This window comes from Numida meleagris, chromosome 11, assembly GCF_002078875.1.
Source record: "Numida meleagris isolate 19003 breed g44 Domestic line chromosome 11, NumMel1.0, whole genome shotgun sequence".
NCBI classification, from domain to species: Eukaryota; Metazoa; Chordata; class Aves; order Galliformes; family Numididae; genus Numida; species Numida meleagris.
Window position 1 is genome coordinate 1423395 of NC_034419.1, and position 21829 is coordinate 1445223.

The 21829-nt window shown below is 49.5% G+C and overlaps 1 protein-coding gene across 2 annotated transcripts in view; it reads right to left on the reverse strand.

Annotated features, from left to right (window-relative positions):
* The window catches only part of CACNA2D2 (calcium voltage-gated channel auxiliary subunit alpha2delta 2), a 129440-nt gene that overhangs the window by 106702 nt on the left and 909 nt on the right, over positions 1-21829 (reverse strand). The window lies entirely within an intron of this gene.

Sequence of the window (21829 nt, forward strand, 5' to 3'; positions counted from 1 at the left end):
TATATCAACAGTTGTGGTAGCGAATTAGTTAAGCCCAGAGCGATGGTCAAGGTCAAAGTGCTGCAGAGCCCAACAGTTGGGAGAGAAAACAGCCTCCTGCTCCACCACAGCCCCAGGAGCAGCAGTGCCCATTCCAGCACATCCGTGGGTCACTGCTACCACGCGACAGAGCCGCAGGCAGAGCCGGGAGCTGAGCTGCAGTACTGCAGCCCTGGGGCAGCAGCGCCCGCCAACATGAACGCCGCGCAGATTCCTGCTCATAGCAATCACTGCCAGTTAAAACAACAGCAAAAAAAAAAGCTCTCCTAAGGCCACAGAACTTGGTAGCCCGCCTTCTTTTAATGAGATTTCCGGACTCCAGCCCCTGGCCATGCAAATGTCAAACCTCCCATCTGGTCTGCGAGAGCAGTGCTGGATTGTTTCTTAACCACTTGTGCTTCTCCCGCAGCAACGCAGCTCCAAACGCTACACTGGACAAAGGAGCAAAGGAATAAAAGGGACAGAAGGCATCACAGCCAAGTCTGATGCATGGCCAGCATTGCAGCAAGGCGATTCCACGGGCACAGAGAGGCCCGGGATGTTCGTGCTTTGCACCAGGAGTCTGAAAGCTTTCATTCTTCAGGCAAAGAGAAGTCCCCAGACAGAGCATGTACACCACTGCAAAGCCACCGTGAGGCTCTCCCAGAGGTCCAGAAGCAAGGAAACCCAGCTAAGGGAGGCCACGGAGGACTCCTCGTTACACAGCATTTCTCCAAAATGGAGGAAGCTGGGCAGAAATACCAAAAAACTTAACTGTGTACTCCAAACCTTCAGTTTTCCAGCAGAACTTACTCAATTTCCAATGTTTCTGAAGAGCTAATGCTGTCTTTTCCCCTTGGAGGAGAAGGAAATCCAGGGAAGAAGATGGCTATACATTTACCACCAAAGACTCATTCCGGTTGGTCAACATTAATCATGAACTTACTGAAGTACTTTCCCAAAAAGTATTTATTTAATTTCAAATGAGCCACTCATTTTAAAGCACTCCTTGAAACACCACCAAGCAACATTACTGTTTTTTTTGCCCAGTGGCCTGAAAACAGCCACATGCTCATGCAGCCACTGGTGCAGGGAGCTGTTTCTTGGCCCCCAGCTTGGGCAGGGCACTCCCATCAGTGACTGCAGGAGCTATACAACAGCTTTCCCAATGGGAGCAAGCATTCTTTCTTTCCAGCTAGCGCATCCCCTACCCACACTGCAGCACTGGCAAAAGCTTTAGTGTGCATCTGACCCATGCCTGTAGCCCGAGTCATGCCTATGACGGGAAATTTTCATGCCGCACCATGGATTGGAGTTTTCATCTCACTTTCTGTACACTGGGTTGAAAACTACCACGACAAAAAAAAAAATAAATAGATAAAGCCCATTATTATTCTGTCTCACTTGACCTCCTGCCTCTTGTTTCTCTCCCATGGCCAATACACTTAAAATTTTATGGCAGACGACTGCAGCAAGGATGAAGAGGGTAAAGCAATTGATAGCCCATTATGAACATGGAGATTTCGCTTTGAAGCGTGTCTCATATGGAAGCCATAAGCAATAAGACATGGCAGTCATTGCATCCCTGGGCCATTACTGCACGCCTCAGGTGGTGTTACAGGGCTCGAGGAGTGATAACTCCTCCCAACACGCAGCCTGGAGTCCCCCACTGCTCCTGCGAAGTGGCATTTACAAACAAAGCACAGGGAAAGCAGCTGATGCACACGCTGGGAAGCCACCAGCCCGGATGCAGCACTGCTCGCAGAAAGCCACAAAGTCCCCTTGGATAGACACCAAAATCACTTGCATTGAAAATATTTGTGAGTCACGTGCTCCACCTCCCTTTACGCAAAGGTCTGTGGTCAGGATGTACACTAAAATCTCTTGCACTGAAAAAAATTTGTTTCCTTCCCCTGTATGTTCTACAACCTCCTCTGCAACATGTAACAACGGACAGAAATGATTTCTGGAAACACAACACCATTTATCTCTGTCTCTCCAAAGAAAACTACAAAGATGCTAATTGATTTCATAATTTGCATATTTGATTTTCCTTAAAGATGAGATAAAATGCGCTTAAAAAGAGCAGCAGAGCTTCAAAAATATTTACTGTGACAAGCAGCACATCAGGAGATATGTACACAGGCCAGGACACAGAGCATTCCGTGTCTTATTCTGCTCATCAGGCGCTTGCAGCTTGCCATCAGCCACAGAAACCCTCACTGGGGCTCTGAGCACCTTTCTGCCATGGGTGAGCTCACCAGGCAGCTGCAGAAACTTCTGTACATGCTGTGGCAATGCTGGTTTGTGAGACCACAGCACTGCTCCAGCAATGAATCAAAGAACAGCTTGGATTGGAAGGGAATGTAAAGATCACCTGGTTCCAAATCCCTGCCCGTGGGCTGGGTGCCCCCCAGCTCAGGCTGCCCAGGAACCCTCCATGGCCTGGGGCACCTCCAGGGATGGGCACCCACAGCTCTGGGCAGCAGTGCCAGTGCCTCACCACCCTCTGAGTAAAGAATCTAACCTAACATCTCACCTATTTTTTTCCTTTTTTAGTTTAAAATTGTTATCCCATGTGCTATTGCTATCAGACCATGTAAAAAGTCATTCCTCCTCCTGCTTATAAGCTCCTTTAAGTACTGGAAGGCCACAGTGAGGTCTTCCTGCAGCCTTCTCTTCTCCATGCTGAACACCTCCATCTCCCTCAGCCTGTCTCCATAGGAGAGGTGCTCCAGCCCTTTGAGCATCTTCGTGTCCTCCTTTGGCCCCACTCCAGCAGCCCCTTGTCTCTCTTGTGCTGGGGCCCCAGGCCTGGATGCAATGCTCCAGGTAGGGCTTCACAAGGGCAAAGCAGAGGGGGATGATCCTCTCCCCACTGCCCCCTCCCCACTGATGCATCTAAGGATGCAGTTGGCCTTCTGGGCTGCAAGGACATGCTGCGGGCTCACGTCCAGCTTTTTGTCCACCAGGAGCCCCAAGTCCTTACCACAGGACTGCTCTCAAGGAGCTCTTCTCTCAGTCTGTACTCATGTGTGGGATTGCTCTGACTCAAGTGCAACACCTTGCACTTGGTTGAACCTCATTAGATTCATACGGGCCCGCTTCTCAAGCCTGTCCAGGTCCCTCTGGATGGCGTCCCTTCCTTGTATTGTCAACTGCACCACTCATCTTGTCACCAGCAAACTTGCTGAGGATGCACTCAATCCCACTATGTCATTGATAAAGACATTGAAGAGCACCAGTCCCAAGATGGACCCCTGGGACACCACTCATCACTGGCCTCCACCTGGATAGAGAGCCACTGACCACAACCCTCTGGCTGCGACCATCCAAGCAACTCTTTATCCACCAAATAATACAGCTTTCAAATCCATCTCTCTCCAATTCAAAGATAAGGATGTAACGTGGGACTGTGTCAAAGATCTTGCAGAATTCCAGGTAGATGACATCAGTTGCCCTTCCTTTATCCACTTTGTCACCCCATCACAGAAGGCCACCAGATTGCCCAAGCACACTCTGCCCTTGATGAAGCTGTGCTAGCTGTCTTGGATCACCTCCTCATCTCACGTGTGCCTTAACATCTCTTCCAGGAGGCTGCACCACTGCTCCAGCAATGCCTGGTTTCTGAGGCTGCAACACTGCTCTGGGGACTTCAGAAGAAAATGAGAAGTGCTGTGGAAGGCAGGAGACAGGCTGTCCCTGGCCCGTGCTCCACACACAGCAGATGGCGATCTGCAGCCCTGGACTTCTCCACGGCAGCTCGAGTGTTCTGCAGAGAAGCCGCACACCTGCAGCAGCACCCAGCACCACAGCTGGGGTCACTGCGCTCCTTGGTGGCTCAGGGCACACAGACAGCCCCTTCCCACGCCACAGAGAGGATGCTGAAAAAACCTTGTACTTTTGCTGCCTTCCTGGCCCGAAGAAGAAGGGAGACTCACATAAACGTGAAAGGACAAGAGGAAAAACTAGCTGCTAAGTAGATATACTGCCCCACAGCTTATTCAGCTATCCAGAAAGTGTTCTGCACAAGTGTCTACACTTCATGCAGCATGTGCAGCCAAGAATGCCTCACTCTGATTCATGCGCTTTGGTTCAGTGCCCAAATATTGCTATTTAATAAGGTTATTAATTACCGTGTTGTCTAATTTTTGCTGTGCAGGAATTTCTTATAATTGGCTTATTCCTTCAAGACACTTAATCCTTTACCTATAATATAGCAAGTGTCAACACACACTCGTGTATGTGTGCACTTGTGCCCCTTCTCAGTTCCCTTCATTCCTTACATACCTGGGCTGCAAACCCCATATGAGCTAACACTTACACACTAAGATCAAACAAGATGCTTTGGTTTCCATTTTGTTTATCACTTCCCTTACTTTAAGATACAGATTTCAGAGAGTACCCTTTTCCTACAAAACAACCAAATAAACTGCTGACTATACTTGACATTATTACAGGTTAGAAGGAATGGACAACCAAATATTAAAGCTATATCCAAAAGCAGGTCTTTAAGACACGTGAAGGAGAAAGACACTGGGATAGAGTCTTCTACATTCAGCTCTACCACCAAATTACTTTGTTTCCTTTGATTCAAACACTAACTTCTGCACCTTCTTCCTTGAGCAATCTGTTGTCTTTCCAATTCTTACAGCAGGGTATGTTCCTTAAAAAAAATAAAAAATGCCAGACCACCTACGAGATCCATGCTGATGCCGGTTTGATGCCCAAACAAGTACTACAACGCAATCAAAAGGAAGACTGGGTAGTTTTCTCAGCCCATAGGACAGCCAGACCTGGGCAAAAGGGAAGGGAGAACACTCCAACAACTGTACAGAAAATTTGTTCCACTAATGGTTCATGAGCACAAGCATTCTTGTGTGTACTTGTGGGAAAAACCAACAGCAACCAGCAACCTGCCACCAATGAGGCTCTGGACAACAGGAAAATTGTTCCTTAAATATCATCTCTGTACTGGAAAGAGGAAACATCAGCTAGCCAAGGCCAAACTCCATCTGGAAACACAGCAGGCAGTAGGTATTGAGGCAGACGGCTGTTGAGGTGCTGTGGGACAGCAGGGTCTTCAGGAACTCTTCTGTCACAAGCAGCTGTCCTGGGTCACAAGCACCTAACACTGCTGCAAGAAGCACTGTCTAACCTGTGCTTTCAGTCCTGCACTGATCCCAGGATCCTCGGGGTATCTTTTTCTGTTCCAGCTTTCACTATGTGGTGAAAAGGTTTCCTTCTCATCCATCCTAAATCTCAACTCTCTCTTCCCATTTATCCCACTTACAGCAGACAATGGATTTCCTTTCTTATGACAAGCTCTGAAGAGATGAAAAGAATCCCTTGCCCTTTAATACCTCTGTACTCCAAGCTCAGATTTCCCCATCTTTCCCTTCTTGGCCATGCTCTATAAGCATCTCATCCTTTTTGCTGCCCAGCTCTGGATTCTCTGCAGTTCACGGACAGCTCCAAAGTCTCTCACCAAGAAGTGGAATCAGGTAGGCCAGCAGAAGTCCAGCCCAGTGCAGTCTGAGGGGTTGAACATCATTGCCCCAATCTTGTCCAGAAAGCTACTTTATGTTGCAAATAGGCGTGCCCTTCTGCTATCACAGCGCTTTGGCGACTCAGTTTATGATCAGGATACCTCAGGATCTTTTCTACCATGCTGCTACTCAGACAAATACTTTTTTGTTCTCTATTTGTACACTGGATTTCTCCTCCTTAAGTGCAGCACTTCGCATTTATTTTCACCAAATTTCCTTTTTGCTGAAAGCAGGCTCTCCGTTCCATTTTTTGTAAATCATTTTGAATTCTGATAATGCCTTCTGAAGCACATCCAACCCCTCCCAGCTCAGTGTTGTCTGCAAATTTTATAAGCATATTCTCCATTCCGTTGCCTAAGTTATTAATGAAAATATTAAATAAAACTAGGTCTGGGGCAGATCCCCGCAGGAGTCCACTTCAAATGTCCTCCCAGTACGACAGAGAGCTACAGTAACTATTATTTGAGAGTTACGTGTCCAATCAACATATCTTGAATTCTAAACTTTACAAAAAGCTGATTTTGAGTATTTGATATGCAAAGGAGCTGTAGGCCAAAGGACAATTTGGTGAATAATTTAAAGTGTAAGACTAGGTTGGAGGAAAATCGCAATCTGTTTGCAGATGACTTGCCAAGAGGAGGAGGAAGGAGAAGTCCCCCAGCGCGTGAGCTGGAACATTTGCCCAGCAGCACTGCAGAAGGCCACCGGGCAGACACTGTGCTCCATGGATCACAGACACACGTGTGCCTTTTCTCAACACAGCAATATCATAGAATCATAGGATGGTTTGGGTTGGAAGGGACTTTAAGATCATCTAGCTCCAACCCCCTGCTATAGGCAGGGACACCTCTCTCTAGACCAGGTTGCTCACAGCCCCATCCAGCCTGGCCTTGAATGCTTCCTGGGAGGGGGAATCTACAGCCTCACTGGGCAACCTGTTCCAGTGTCTCCCCACCCTCACATAAAGAATTTCTTCCTAATCTCTAGTCTAAACCTACCCTCTTCCACTTTAAAGCCACTTCCCCTCATCCTGTCACTATGTGCCATTATAAAAAGTCCCTCCCCAGCACTCCTGTAGGCCCCCTTAAGTTACTGGAAGGCCACTCTAAGTTCCCACCAGAGCCTTCTCCTCTACAGGCTGAAAAGCCTTAGCTCTCTCAGCCTTTCCTTGTAGGGGAAGTGCTCCATCCTCTCATCATCTTCATGGCCCTCCTCTGGACCTGCTCCAACAGCTCCATGTCTTTCTTGTGTTGCGGGCCCCAGAACTGGACACAGTACTCCAGGTGAGGTCTCATGAGAGCAGAATAGTGGGGTAGAATCACCTCCCACACCCTGCTGGGCACGCTTCTCTTGATGGAACCCAGGATATGGTTGGCCTTCTGGGCTGCAAGCGCACATTGGCAGCTCATGTTGAGTCTTTCATCAACCAATGTCCCCAAATCCTTCTCCTTATGGCTGCTCTCTAGCTCACTTAACCTGTATCTGTGCTTGGGTTGAACTGACCCAGGGACAGGACCTTGCACTTGGCCTTGTTGAACTTCATGAGGTTGGCATGGTCCCACCTCTCCAGCCTGTCCAGGTCCCTCTGGATGGCATCCCTTCCCTCTAGTGTGTCAATGGGACCACTCAGCTTGGTGAATAAGAAGAACAAATGGCAACGCAGTCTGAAAGCATCTTCTGCAGGCAGCGAGGTGAAGGCCTTTCCCAGAAGGTACTGTTCCTTCCATCCTTATCAACCTGGAGTTCACCTCCTGGCCACCTCTCCCCGATGCAGCCATCCCTTGATCGATCCTCAAACAGTGTGGGCACTGTGCTGCAGCACATCTGCATGGGGGTCCCCAGGCACAACGCCAACATACAACAATTAGTCTTCACACCCCAAACGGGTGAATTTGATCTCAGCACACTGTGACTAACTCCTCTCTTGGCACCTGGGAGCAGAACGGAGCAACCTGACAGGGCTGGGTGGCTGCTGCAAGGCAGGGCACAGAGCAAGTTCAGCAGCAAGCCTTCTGCCACGCATGCAGTCAACTCATGTTGGATCTGAGAAGGAAAAATGAATTGGGTTGCCTTACAGCGGGAATAAGCTACTTATGTATGTCTGGAGATTCGGATGAACTGCTCTTGCCACTCCGAGGATATTCCTGTGAACAGAAACTTTACCAGGTAGCTCAGCTGCTTTGACATCTCGTGTGACAGGGGCAGAAGCAGCAATACCAGCCTCCAGGACTGCAATGCAAGCAGAGGAAGCCAGAGGCTCTGACTACCACAACTAGCACTGCACTGTCGATACCAGAAATGCACTGCCCCAATCAATTAACTGTTGTGTTCAAAGCCAAAGCAAATCTTAAGTCTTAGCATCCCCGATTCTTTGAAAGCTATGTGTTTTTTTTGCTCCTACTTTGCATCTTGAAACCAGATTGCTATCACACACTTGCTGATGCACATCAGGAGCAGCAGAAGCCCGTGGGTTCCACCACGTCTGCGCTTCCATTGCGCAGGATTAGGATGGGCTCCAGTTCTCAGAGCCTGTCACAAACCTGGACTCGAAGCACAATGAATTAATAAATAAGTGAAGAGGTGTCAGTTTTATTAAGCACACTACCTGCATAAATTTCACCTTGTGCAGCCTCTTGTCATTTTCAGAATGCCTTGAGACCCCCACTGCTGATAACTCTTGCACATTTCTTTGCAACCCGTTACACAGATGAAGTTTTGTGATAAGACCTCTCTCCTGCCTGTCTCCTTCCCTGTGTTACAGATGCAATCTGAGTAGAGGCAGAAGAGATCCCATCCCCCGCTGCAGAGATAAGGTTACCAAGGGTAGGTCTTAGTACGGATTTTGCAAGCTGCATGAATTATTAAAGTCCTTTATGATATAATGACAGACATATCAGGTTATTTGTTTATTCCGTGTATAATTCATGACTCTCTTGGGAGCTAGACAGAAGTAGGATAGATTGTTGCATCTTCTTGTTCCTTCCAGTAAATCTTCATCACCAGATGAGGATTCTGGGGGCTGAACTACGCCAGAAAACAGAATAGATGCACCCAGCAGGATTTGCACTTGGGGTTGGGAATAGCAGAGATTTTTTCACAGCCTGGAGACATAGTAAAGCTATCAGCTGAGTACATTGGGGTGGCTACAGTAAGGCAGTCCAGGCAGCCTTTCTGCATTGTGCCACCAGAGCACTGTCATCTAAAGTGCACGCACACACCTCAGTGATGAGATGCTACGAGGTGCTCCGTGCTCCTGCACCATTGCCCAGCCACAGCGTGACCACCTGAGCTGATGTGCAGGTTCCTCCAAGACTTGAGAACACTTCACAACAGCTACCTCCTGGCAACGCAAGCAGAAAATTACTGAAAAAAGCAAAGATGTTGTCCTTGCTTAGGTCATTTGTTTAAAGAGTCTCGTGAAGATGTGAAGCAAGGTAGGATTCAGAGGTGCCAGGTTCTGACTGCAGCGATGGAGCCTTGCGTACGCAGAGTGCAGTCACCCTTCATTTCTTAGTGCACTGCTTAAGGGGTGAAGGAAAGACATATGACATAGGGACAGCCAGGAAATAAAACACTGACTGCAGCCACGAACAAGAAAGTTTCCCAAAGTGCTCTTGCTCATGTGAGGTGCTCCCCCAAGAGATGCAGAACAGGAGTAAGCTGATGATAGCAAGCTGGCTGGCTTGTATTACCCACAGGACACCAGAGGACTGCCTTCAGCATGCACCTTTCCCTTAGATTTCAGCTGCTCCGAATCAGATGAAGCAGGCAGCGATTAATCAGATTTGCTAAGATAGAAGCCACATTAAGGAACCTGAGAGAAGCACTGACTAGTCAGACCTGGGCTGAATTTCTGTCTACCACTCTTTAGCAAGCAAAGATAGCATTAGCCTCTGCCACAAAAGTCTTCTACTACAAGACAGCATTCCTCAGAGCTCTCTGGGTGTCACTGTTGCTAGATGTCTGTCTAGTTAAATCCCTACCTTAAACAACCCCTCTCCACATCATTCCCTACCTGAGAGATTCCTGGCTCCTAAGAGCATGTGGTAATCATTGTTATTATAAAGCACTTAGCGATGCTCTCTCATTGCATCTCTCACCAGCCAAACACCCAGAACCCTGTTATTTCACATGCAGTCGCCTTCATTTCTAGACGCTGTTCATTGTACAGCTCCCTTTCTGCAATGAAAAAAAAAGGGGTGGAGGTGGAAAGTATTTAAAAAAAAAAGTAATAATTTACTGCATTTTATGCCATTACCTCAGCGCTTTGTGACACACATCTAAAAGCTGTCTGCAGGACCCTCGCACTTGTAAGGTGGCACCCAGCCCCATGTGATGTGGGGACACTGGAAGCAAAAAGCCCAGCTTGGTTTTGTCCCATGCTGCTGCAGAGCACAACAGGAGCAGGGATGGACTGCCAGCTTCCACCTCCTTCTCGCCACTCAGGTGGGACAAACACTCCTTTCTCCACGGGGAAAAATAAATACATACTAGCTTTCCTCTGAAAAGAATACAGGCTTATTGAAACCGTGGTCACAGAACCACACTGGAAATAAGCACAAGGAACTACCGAGGCTTTCTGTACACCACCCAGGACATAGGTCCGTCGCGCTCACTTCCCCAGTCCCAGCAGCACCTTGGAGAGCTCTCCAGAAGGACGACGGCCGTATTTCTGCCCGCTGCAATATTGCAATTAAAGCATAGATAGCGCAAAAGTCCAGACGTCGCTGTGAGGGAACTGATCAGCATTAAACTGTCAAATCCTCCTAAATTTTTCCCTCTTCTGCAGGGGAGAGCTGAGCGACAAAGGTAAAGCAGCAGCCTCAAATCCAGACACACTTTCAGCGGCAGTCAGACATGAAACTCAATCTCCTGATGCGAAGTTGGATGTCTGCACTTTGAAGACTGTACTGAAGCACCGAAGCTGGAAACCCTCACAGCCATCGACACTCCAGAACACATCTTCCAGCCTGCGCATGCAACGCACACACATTAAGCAGAACCTCAGATGACAAGAATATTCACTCTTCTGCTCTTATGAGTGAGTGCTGGCATTAAGCGCAATGCCAGCCAATGTCCCCACACCCCACCAGCAGGCTACCTCAGTCTCTTCTCTGTAAGAGACAAAACCCCGACGTTAACAAGCTCCTCTCAATGGGGCTCATGACATCAGCAGCCCCTTTCTATTTAGAATAATGACTTCTGCCACACGCCAAGAGATTTGAAATTACCTGTGAAATATATTTCCCTAGGCACAGGCTCAAGAAGCATGTAAATTACCCAGCTTAATGGCCTCGAGCATCTCCCTGAGGCGCACACACAGAGTGGGAAATGTTCAGCTGACACCTCAGGTACCACGCAAGGGGACAAATGTCTGAGGGGTACCAGGAACCTCTGTCCCCCATCTGCCCCCACAACCCTTCCCACCACTGGGAGACAACAAGTGCAAGAGATCCAATCCTAAATGAGTGCATCATCAGCACAAAAAGGCAATTTTAGAGAGAGCACTTCTTGGGAAGGGTGCCTGACAGCAATTTAAATGGAATGAGCAGCCAACACAGGGCTCATGCAGAGGGCACCCATTTCATTTGCAAAAGCCCAGTGCCCGCACGGAGCACTCTGCAGCAGGCCCTCTGTCCCTCCTGATACCTGAGAGCAGTGCTGCCCAAGTTCTGGCTCCCAACCTGCTAGAGCATGCCATCCTTCAGAAGCACTTCTCATCCCCACAGACAGCTCCCATCACCAAAGGAAGAGAGAGGTCCCCTCCCTGCAGTCCAAGTCCTCCTGGCCACGTCTCTGTTCTTGTACTTGTTAGTATACTGCAGAAGAAACATTTATCCCGAAATGAAGAGCATGGATTCATTTGGAGGAGCAGAAGAGAAGGAATTACGTGATCTGGGTTCCATTTCCTGCTCCGCTGCTAACATATTGGAGTTTTTGAAGCCTCAGTTTCATCAGTAAAATGAGCAATAAGAAAATGCAAGAGCTGTTTCAAAATGCATGCAAAAAGCCATTATTAGGGGTGGAAGACAGAACAGGGAAAGATGCTTACTCTGTGATGGGAAGAGACAGGGGACAACCCCAAGGGCATCGGGACAGAATTCTGTCTCCCCAGGGAATGGGCCTGAGGCACACAGGCTTTGCTCCTGCCAACAGTGACAGGCTGGTCACATCTCAACATGTAGGGGATAGAAAGTAGGCCAGGGGATCAACTGGGGATAAGAGAACACCTGGAAGATAGGCCTGGCAATGGAAAACTGGGACAAATTTGTCTGGTGTAAAGCTCCAGAAAGCAAAGGCGTAAGAGATGGTCTTTGGAAGAGCCTCAGCAAAGTCAGAATCTGCCCTTCTTCTCAGCCAGGAACACCTTGCTAACCCACATAACGGCAGGAGCTGTGGTATCACAGCAAGATTAGCACAAGAGCAATTTTAAGACATACCAGTTTCCAAGCAAATTTTGCCACTCACAAGCAGACCAAAGGCTGAAGCATGGGTGGACTCCTCGAAGCTACCTGTGCTCCAGGCTACCTGCACGCCTGCTGTGGTTTAACCTGGCACCAGCTCAGTGCTACGCAGCCGCTTCCCTGCTCTCCCCAGGTGGGATGCAGGAGAGAATCAGTACGGTCAAAGGGCAAGAACTCACAGGTTCAGATAAGGACAGATTGTGAGGAAAGCAGAAGCTGCGTGCACAAGCAAAGCAAAGCAAGGAATTCATTCTCTGCTGCCCACCAGCAGGCAGACGTGCAGCCACTTCCAGGAAAGCAGGGCCTGTCAGATGTAACAGTTTCTTGGGAAGATAAATGCCATCACACTGAGCACTCCCCCCTCCTTTAACCAGCTTTTCTTGCTGAACATGACGCCGTGTTGTATGGAACACCCCTTTGGTAAGTCTGGTCAGCTGTTCTAACAGTCCCCCTCCCAGCTTCTCACGCACCCCCAGGTGTGTCACTGAATTCCTCCATGTAGAAAAAATGGCACCCATGGACATTCATCAACACTCGGTGAACGCTGATGGAGACCAAGCAGTGGATGTGAGCACAGTGAGGGGTGGGCTGTGACAGTGACAGTGGGTTACCTCCTCTGGTAAGGGTTTTTATAAGCACAGCATGTGGGCTGTTGACCATTTTTGGCAAAAAAAAAAAAAGCACAGCTAATGGTAGTAACTATGTTGAAAAACGGTGTTTTATAGCTGAGAATTTGCTCTGCCAAAGAGTGTTTTTGTGCTCTTTGTATCTGTTGTAGTTTCCAAGGAAACAAAGATGAGGCATTACTTTTGGAGCAACCTATTACTACTGGGGCCAAGCCAGCTGAGGAAGCAAGGCTAAACTCCATGTGGGAAATCAGAAAAATACTATATACTTTGAATATTCCTTGCTTTGCTCCTGGGATCTGGAACTCTGTGCAATGCACCTGGCGAACCTCTGAACATACCAGCAAGTTGCAGCACTGCAAGCTGGCTGCAGGGCCACACTGCAATCACAGCAAAAGGAGAGGGACACAGATACCATGTCCTGAACCTTCCCCTTCTACGGCTGCCTGGGGTTCCTCAGAAGAATCTTCACATGTAAGAATCTTCGGCCCACACTGTGGGATCTGAGAACAACTTTGAAAGGGTACAAACAAATACACACAAGGGTACAATTTCACTCAGAATGGAAGCTGAGCAATATGAACACTGCCATTAAAAAACTGCAACACCTCGTTTTGGCAAGTGGCAAACTGCTCTCCATCACACCGCTATGACTGCGGAGAACGCGGCAGGGTCTGGCCACCGCCTCCTGACGAGAGGGAGGCCACGCACCCAACAGTCACCAAGTAAGTGACATTTATTAAGTGGCTCTTACAGAATAAAAAAGGCTGCTTTCAGTGCACGTAATCAGATTCGCGAACCGCTTGAAGCAGAGATGCTTTCGGCGCAGGGCTCCACTTGGGAAGAAAGGAAATGCAGGAAAGGATTGCTGCAGAGCAGCGCTGTAAGGCCAGGCCGTCCCCGGGAAGCACAGCAGGGCTGAGGGCACACGGCTCTGCCGCACGCGTCCCATGGAGCGAGAAGGTGACAGGGCACAGACGCAGCTGGTCAGATTTTTCTCTGAAGCAAAGAGCAAGCCAAAAAGAAATAAACATGGCGAGGAGCGAGGGACACAGAAGGGTTCCACTGAGCCTTCAGATGGTGGGAGAAAGGTGGTACTGATGTCAGGAACGCCAACACAACGCATCTGCTGGCAAGTCAGGTGCTAAACGGGGTCAACTGGAAACCGGGACCGCAACGCAACCAGGTAGTGCATGTGCACGATGCAGTTCTTTTCTCCATCTCACAATAAAAATCTAATCAGAAGCAACCACAACCATCATCATATTTTTAAATTAAGACAAAGACCTAAAGCTATCCCCGGCATAAGCCCACAGCTCTCAGCACAGTTACGTCAGGAAGGAATCTGGCCCAGAACCTCGGAAATCAATTCAATGTTTCTCAGCTTTCAAACCGAACGTAGCTGTAGCAGAGCACAGCACGCAAGACTGACAATGGCAAATTCTTCAGCATCATAATAAATCCAACGTCAGGAAGAATGGCTCAATCAGGAGCAGCCCCCCAGCACGCAGCCAAGGAGGCACGCGGGGACGCTCCTGCCTGTCGGCAGGGAGAGCCCATTTTGGGCTGATGCTCGCTTGGTCTGCGCCCTCCAACGTGCAGTCATTCTGTGGGAGGCAAAATAATGTCATCTGTTTGGTCACTGATCAACCCTTATTAAGATTTCCCAGCAAACAAAAATAGAACAAGTAAAAACTGAGAGCTGTGTGAAGAGAAAGATATTGATTTTTTTTTTTTCCTCCTTTTTTCATACTGGTGTAATCTACCCTCCTGCTAACCCAGAGGGGGGGAAAGCAGAGCGCCCACAAAGCAGTGACGCACGCCTGGCTGGCTGGAGGCTCGCTGTCCTGGAACTCTTTGCAGCTTGCAGGTCTTGAATAATTAAGTGCTGTTTCTTCCATCCTTTTTTTCCCTTCTACGCATGACACAGTGCTGCAGACGGTTTACTTTTACACAGGCAATGGGTTTTCCCCTGCCCTGCAAAGCTCCTGGAAGCACACGAGCCCACGCATGACATTACCCTTTGCCCTGCCAATCCCCAGGATGTGACACTGCACTGAATGCCTGCCACAGACCTCTAATTTATGACACTACCTCAGATGTGAGCAAGTGGTACTTTGGCTCCTCCTGGGTCTACTGAGTTTGTTATGGAGATGTTCAACCACTCACAGCCCAGAATCTGACTCAACACTCAACACCTGATAAAGCTGAACATTAGGCTCTTTGCTTGGCTTAAGTCCATCCCTTTTAGTGCCCATGTTACAGCTGCCAGAGATCTGACTGCTAAGCACTGTGTGCTAGAAGCATGAACAGGGCTCTGCATTCATAGCTCTCCCTGTATTGTACTGCAGAGGAAACATTCACTGGTCACAACAAAGATATAATTACTTAAAAATTAATAGGTATGAGAATTCAAATACAATATTTCTGATTTGGCAGTAACAAAATCAGTGAGAGCTTTATACATCTGTTGGACTGCCATCCAGAAACACCTAGGCAGGCTGAGCAGTGGGCCCAGGCAAACCTCATGGGGTTCAACAAAGGCAAGTGCAAGGTCTGCATCTGGGTTGTGGCAACTCCTGCTACCAACACAAGCTGGGGTACAAAAGGATGGAGCACAGTTCTGCTGAAAATGACTTGGGGTGCTGCTGGATGGCAGCTGGACATGAGCCAGCACTGTGTCCTCGCAGCCCAGCAAGCCAACTGTGTCCTGGGCTGCACCAAAAGCACAGCCAGCAGGGCATGCAGGTGATCCTACCCCTCTGCTCTGCACTGTGACACCTCACCTGGAGTGCTGTGTCCAGATGGGGAGTCCTCAGCACAGGAGAGACATGGACCTGATGGAGCATGTCCAGAGGAGGGCCAAACAAATGCTGTAATGGGTGGAGCACCTCCCTGCAAGGACAAGCTGAGAGAGCTGGCGCTGTGCAGCATGGAGAAGAGAAGGCTGCAGGGAGCCCTGAGAATGGCCTACCAGTACCTAAAGAGGAACCACAGGAAAGAAGGGGAGAGACTCTTTATCTGGGTCTGTTGTGACAGGACAAGGGGAAATGGTTTCAAGCAAAAGGAGGGGGGATTTAGACAGGATATAAGGAAGAAGTATTTTACAAGAAGGGTGGTGAGGCAGTGGCACAGGTTGCCCAGAGAGGTGGTGGTGCTCCATCCCTGCAGACACCCAAGGTCAGGCTGGAGGGGCTCTGAGCACTGATGGAGCTGTGGGTGTCCCTGCTCAGCACAGGGGAGTTGGGCTAGGTGGCCATTAAGGGTCCCTCCCAACTCAAGCGATTCTATGACTGCATGATAAAATAGCTTACACAAGCTCTGAACAATATTTACAAATGTGCACCTTGTTTTGGTTTCTTATTTGGAGGATGAACGAACTCAGACACAAGATCCTTCTGGACAGCAGAATGCTCAGCACCCACTGGAGAGGAGCCTGTCAACTTGCTGCAAGAGGAAAGCTGCGGGACCCAGCCCCGTTAGGAGCTGAAAGGTATTTATAAGAAGAATCATGTCCTCCTCTGTCACTTGAAAGGCCACTCAATGCTCTTTCCCAACTCACTCCACCCATTTAACAGTTCAGGGTGTAACTTTGTGCTGGGAAGGCCAAGGGGCTCAGCAGTTGTGAGTCTGTCACCTTCTCTGTCCTTGTGTCTGTCCTTGTTTCTGTCCTCTCATCCTTCCCCTCACCCTTCCTCAAAGCATCCGTTGATTTCTAACACCGCACAGGATTTGCTCCAGTGCACAGCATGATCTAATTTGCACTTCATTGCTCTGCACACCTCATCATTTGCACACTCAAACAGCAGCCTCTGCCCCCCCCACCCGTTCCCTATTTCTTCTTTCTCCTCCACCCCCTGCTGCACCTTCTCAGCAGAACTCCACTCCAGGAAGCTGCAGCGAGGAGGCTCACATTACCAAGACTTCATTGCTTTTACAAAATTTACTAGCTTGCCGTGAAGCCTCATAAATAATTCAAGATAGACAACCTTTGTCAGGTAAATGAACGTGTCTTTTGTAATCCATCACTCTTCTATCAGCGATATACATACTCACTGTAGGCACTGTTGATACTGCCTCAAGAATTCCCAAAGTGTCAGTGCGGGACAGGGCAGCACCTGCAGCACCCATGAAACCCAAAGTCTGCCCAGGGGCTCCAGTAGATGGATAACAGATATCCGCTGGGGCAAGAGTAGCTCCAGCCTGCCCTTGGGGAAGGCAGCTCCATTCCCACCCTTCCAGAGCAATGAGATGCAGACCCTGGGGCAGAAGTCTCATTCTTTGGGAGGATCTCCTCTTCATTGTAGGAGCTTCAAAGACTGACACAAACCAGGGCTAACAAGGACACTGCATCCCATCCTTCTAGGATTTGACTCTACACACTCTGCTGGTTCTACTGCATAAAGAAAGCACTTGGCTCATTACAATATGGAAACCCAACTTCTTTGGGTGCTTTGGCAGCTACACCCAAGGCTTTACCAATGTCAAATCTATTCCACCAAATGGTGTACACCCCTGTTCACCCTCATCTGACAGACACCTGCAATTAGCTCCTCTGGAGGACCCAGCCCCAAATGGCAGCACAGGGACAAGGCCTGGTCCTGTGGAAGGGGCACTGCTCCGTAGCCACCCTGCACCAACATCGTGGTGATTCAACTGTAGGCAAGAACAACAGCTACACACAGAACTGATGGATGAATACAGAGCCCACAGAGCATGCAGCCTGTCCAGCCAGGTCATCACAGCCCTCTCCCTGCAGCCCTTCCACCTGCCTTGAGCTGATCTGCCTGAGCAGCCCAATCCCTTGCATCCATCAGTGCACGAAGCTCTGCTTTATGGCTGAAGAATTAATTCTTCGTTCTGGGTAATCACCTTTTATTTTTTCCTGGAATTTATGACTTACTGATAATGACTGAGACTGAAAGATTTGTAGGACTACTGTCCGAGTTATGACGAGAATCCAGCACGCGTTCTCTGCAACATCAAGTGGTTCAGACTGAAGAAAGCCACACCAATAGCTTGTGGATCCAACACAACAACAGGTTGCACAGCCCCACTCCTTCTGCCATGCAGCAACAGCAGACCTGGGGATGAAGGCCTGATCGCAGGAACAACCACCAAGTCCTACCAACGCCACCAGAGAGGAAAAAGAATTCTGCTAGCATTCTGCTTTCAAGTGGCTCCTGGGACAGTAAACATGGAACCATTCAGATAGCATCCTTTCTTCCTGAATGTTTTGCTCAAGTATTCTGCTTGGTAATGACTTCTCCTTTTATTTCATCCCACTTGAATACTTCATTGCTGGAATAGAAACAATGTCTAAATTCTACAGTTTGTGCACATGTACAATGTTACTGTGCTCAGATGTCCCAGCACTTAAGCCCTCAAGAGCCTTTCTGATGGCTTTTGAAGCCAAACACCAGGTTTGCTCAAGGATAAACTCAGGTTTCCATTCCAGCCCTCCAGAACCACCTTGCGTGCCTGCCAAGCACCAAGCACCGGCCATACAGATGAGGCAGGTCCCCTACTCTCCCACCTGAGAGTTAATGCGAAGAGGGATTGAGGACAAGAGTGGGAAGAAAAGGAATGAGGAAGACATGGGAGAACCTCGAGAACTATAGAAATAAGTTGTTAGGCCTTGGTAGCTGCTTATCCCAAGGAATATGCTTAACTGAGCCAGGCTGGTGACAGCATGCACATTGACATGCTATGAACTATCTGCCCACTCCTCCTCAAGGAAGCTGTCCTGGTTTCCTACCCTACTTCCAGACACGGATTCATATACAGCTGTTCCCAATGCGAGAGCTGAGTAGGAAACATTCAGAACTGGTAACAGGAAGGGAGAAAACACAGATAATGTCAAAGAAATACTGCAAACGACTCCCCTCCCTACTGCTGTTCAGGTGTACCCCACACACCTTAAGAGTGGTGCCAGCGCTGCAGAGCCTATGTGGGGCCAATGGCAGGGCCACTGCTGCCTGTGCCTGCAGCAGCATGACCTCTCCTCACCCTCCCAGAAGGAGCAATGCAATGTCAGGCACTGGGGCACGGCTGCCCTCCCAGCGGGCCAGCTGCTCAGCCAAGTGCAGCGGAAGACAAGCAGGGCCATCGTCATGCTTCCTCCCTATTCTTTTCCCAACAAGGTCCCTTCCCAGGCATCAAAACCATAATTGGAAGAGATTTTCTGACTGCACAGCAGGCAAGCAGCAGAACAAGAGAAGGGACTCCCTCTACACAGCATCCTGCAAACCCTCAAACATCCAGTCCTAATAGAGTTATTTATTCCAAGCCCTGCTAGCCCAGATGTGCCATCACTACCAGCATCGTTAACCCCATTTAGGACAAAATGACACGAGCACAAATCAAAGCCTGCTGAAAGGAAGCAATTAATTAGGTGGAGGCAACCTCAAGCCCACCCTCCAGTGGCGACAGGCACCCATCAGCCTCATGGCTCTCAGCAGGAGCCTCGTGCATCTGGCACAATGCAAGGGAACACCTTGAGGCAGCTGCCCAGTGCCACACTGCACGCCGTGACGCCGTGCTGGAGGGGCAGGATGGACGGGCACAGGTTCCCAGGCCTCTCCCTGCAAGCATCCCTCCCCATGCCTCACCAGCAGGCACACAGCAGCTCTGTGCACACCTGCATCCTCGCAGGAAGCAAATGGCTCACCACCTCTAGCAGATGGCAATTTTCCTTCAAGCCCAAGTGACACAGCCCTTCTGCAAAGCGAGGAGGGGGCTGCTCCCTCCTCAGACAGCCACGTCTCCCAGCGCTCCTAACGGGAGGCGATGGCACTGCAGCACAGGGCTGCCCCGGCGACCAGGCTTCGGTCACCCACCACCACATCTCCCAGAAATTCACCCAGCTCCGTGCTGCCACAGCAATCCCTCCCTGCAGTACTGAACAGAAAAATTAACGGCGGCCAACAGCTTTCCTTCCGACAGCCACTAATCCTGCTGACCGCACAGACACACGCTCATACGTGAGTGCCCCTGAGAGGAGCCCAGTCAGCCTGCGGGCATCACCTAACGCAACCACCCCAATGGGTTCATTCCAGTCTGGGATTTTGCTCTTTCAATCTCAATGAGCAATTCCCCCTTGCACAACTGGCTGAGCCGAGCCTTCCGTAGCTCGGCGTAAGATGATTAAAGCCATGCGACCCAGGAGGAGAAAGATAATGTGGAGCACCAGAGATTTATCAGGGACAGAACCAAGAATCAACACACAGAAACCACTGACAACAATTAATAAAATTGTGGCAAAGAAAAAAAAAATTAATCTCCATTCTCTTCCCCTCTCCGCTCCCAGCAAAATGCCCTAATCACTCCTTCTGCTCCAGGCAGAGCGGAACAGCTCTGTGCTTATGAACACGGCACTGCTGTTCCTGTGAGCCCAACGCGACTTGGGTGATTTGCACAGAAACCTCCAGAGACAAACAAGGTTTCTCATCAGGGCTCTGTGTCACTTGGTGTTGTTGCAAGGGTGCGTTGTCCGAAGGAAGAGAAATGCTGGCGGCTGGGAGAGCTCAGCAGCCTGCTCCAGCAGCACGGCCCAGCTGCTGACCGACACACCTTTCAGAAATGATTTCCATTATATCCAACACCTTCAGAAAGCAGAAGGGCGCAGGCAGGGAACCACTCAGAGGGAACAGTCGATGAAGGCATTATCTGAGCGTTGGTGCCAGCTGCCATCACACTTCTCATTCCCATCAAGTATTTCTCTCCTGAGAAACAAGCACGGAGGCCCTGGGGCACAGCACGGCGTTCCAGCCCGCACGCGACAGGCTTTGCCTACTGCCCAGCAACTGTGCATCATCATCAGATCTCCATCCATGACTCTTCTTTTCTCCAAGCTCACAAAGCAGGTCACGAGGAGAACGACGCGAGCACAGAGACAGTGGGTCAGGCTGAGGTCTCGCATCCTTTCCATTCCCCCTCTCGCATGCCAGCACTGCTTCCCACTGAGGCACGCACTCAGTCTGCGGCCTTTCCAGGACCGTGCCTTCAGCTACCAATGGCACATCGCTGCCAGCAGTTTGGTGTTCACGCATCTTGTCTCTGTCAGCAGAGGTCAGGCCCACCCAGTAATGCCACTGCGAGTAGGAGAGCACAGAGCTAACAGAATCCAGCCCGTAAACCCCACCAAGTTATCTGGAATGAGGCTGCTTTGGCCAAAAAAAGACGGCACAGTTTATTGAAACAACGTAGATAATGACTGGTCTGGGTGAGGGGAAGGCCGGCACATTATCCACAAATTACACGTCTCCTGAGGACGTCTCCCCCAGCACAAGAACCTCCTCTAAAATAAAACTTTCTGCAGTTAGAAGGAAAACACAGCTCCACTTGGCACGCTGCTGCCCAGCATGGATTTATGGCACAAAACGGAAGAAAAAGCAACAGCTGACATACAACCCCTGGCCAAGCTGCCGAAATACTGAAAGCTCCCCACAAACTTCAGCTGTGCTTCACCACGTACGGAACTGCTGGGACTCATGTAGGGATTCTCCCCGCAGAAGGAGCAGCACGCAGAGGCGCGGGATCAGGCCACCAGGCCCCGGTACTCGGCGAGCGCAGCACGTTCCCTTCCCGCTTCTCCCCCTGTAGGTAGACATTTCTCAGGGTCTTATTCGGAAGGATTTCTGCACGTACATGATGGCAAGGCACGGGATCCCGTCAGCTCTCAAAGGTCAGAGAGATTTAGAAACGCGGATGCAAGACCCAAAAGAATTCAGGAGGGACGTGTCTGAATGGGAGCTGTTTCTGATGAAATAAGGAGTGCAAACAGCCGTGCCTTCAGCGAAGCAGATATTAACAGGGTAAGCTGCAGCTCTCCCGAATAAACAACACCGTTCCTCCTGCCGATAAGCCTTCTTTTCAGAAGGCCTGAATGCACGCCTGGAAAAACGCACTTGGAGATCAAAGACGCTCATCTGAAAGGCTTTCAAAAATACTTTGTATGACATATGTATATATATTCCTATTCTTAAGCAAATCAGAAATGACAGAGGATTGTGACACAGAGCGGTGCCTATGCACCGGGGCAGCACAAAGTTAAGGGCAGCGCTGCTATTATTAACTCCGTGTCATTGAAATCTTCCCCCACCTCCAGAATCACCGCCTGTAAGGACACGGTGGCAGCCTCTACTTTGAACTGTCGGGATGTATCCCCCCC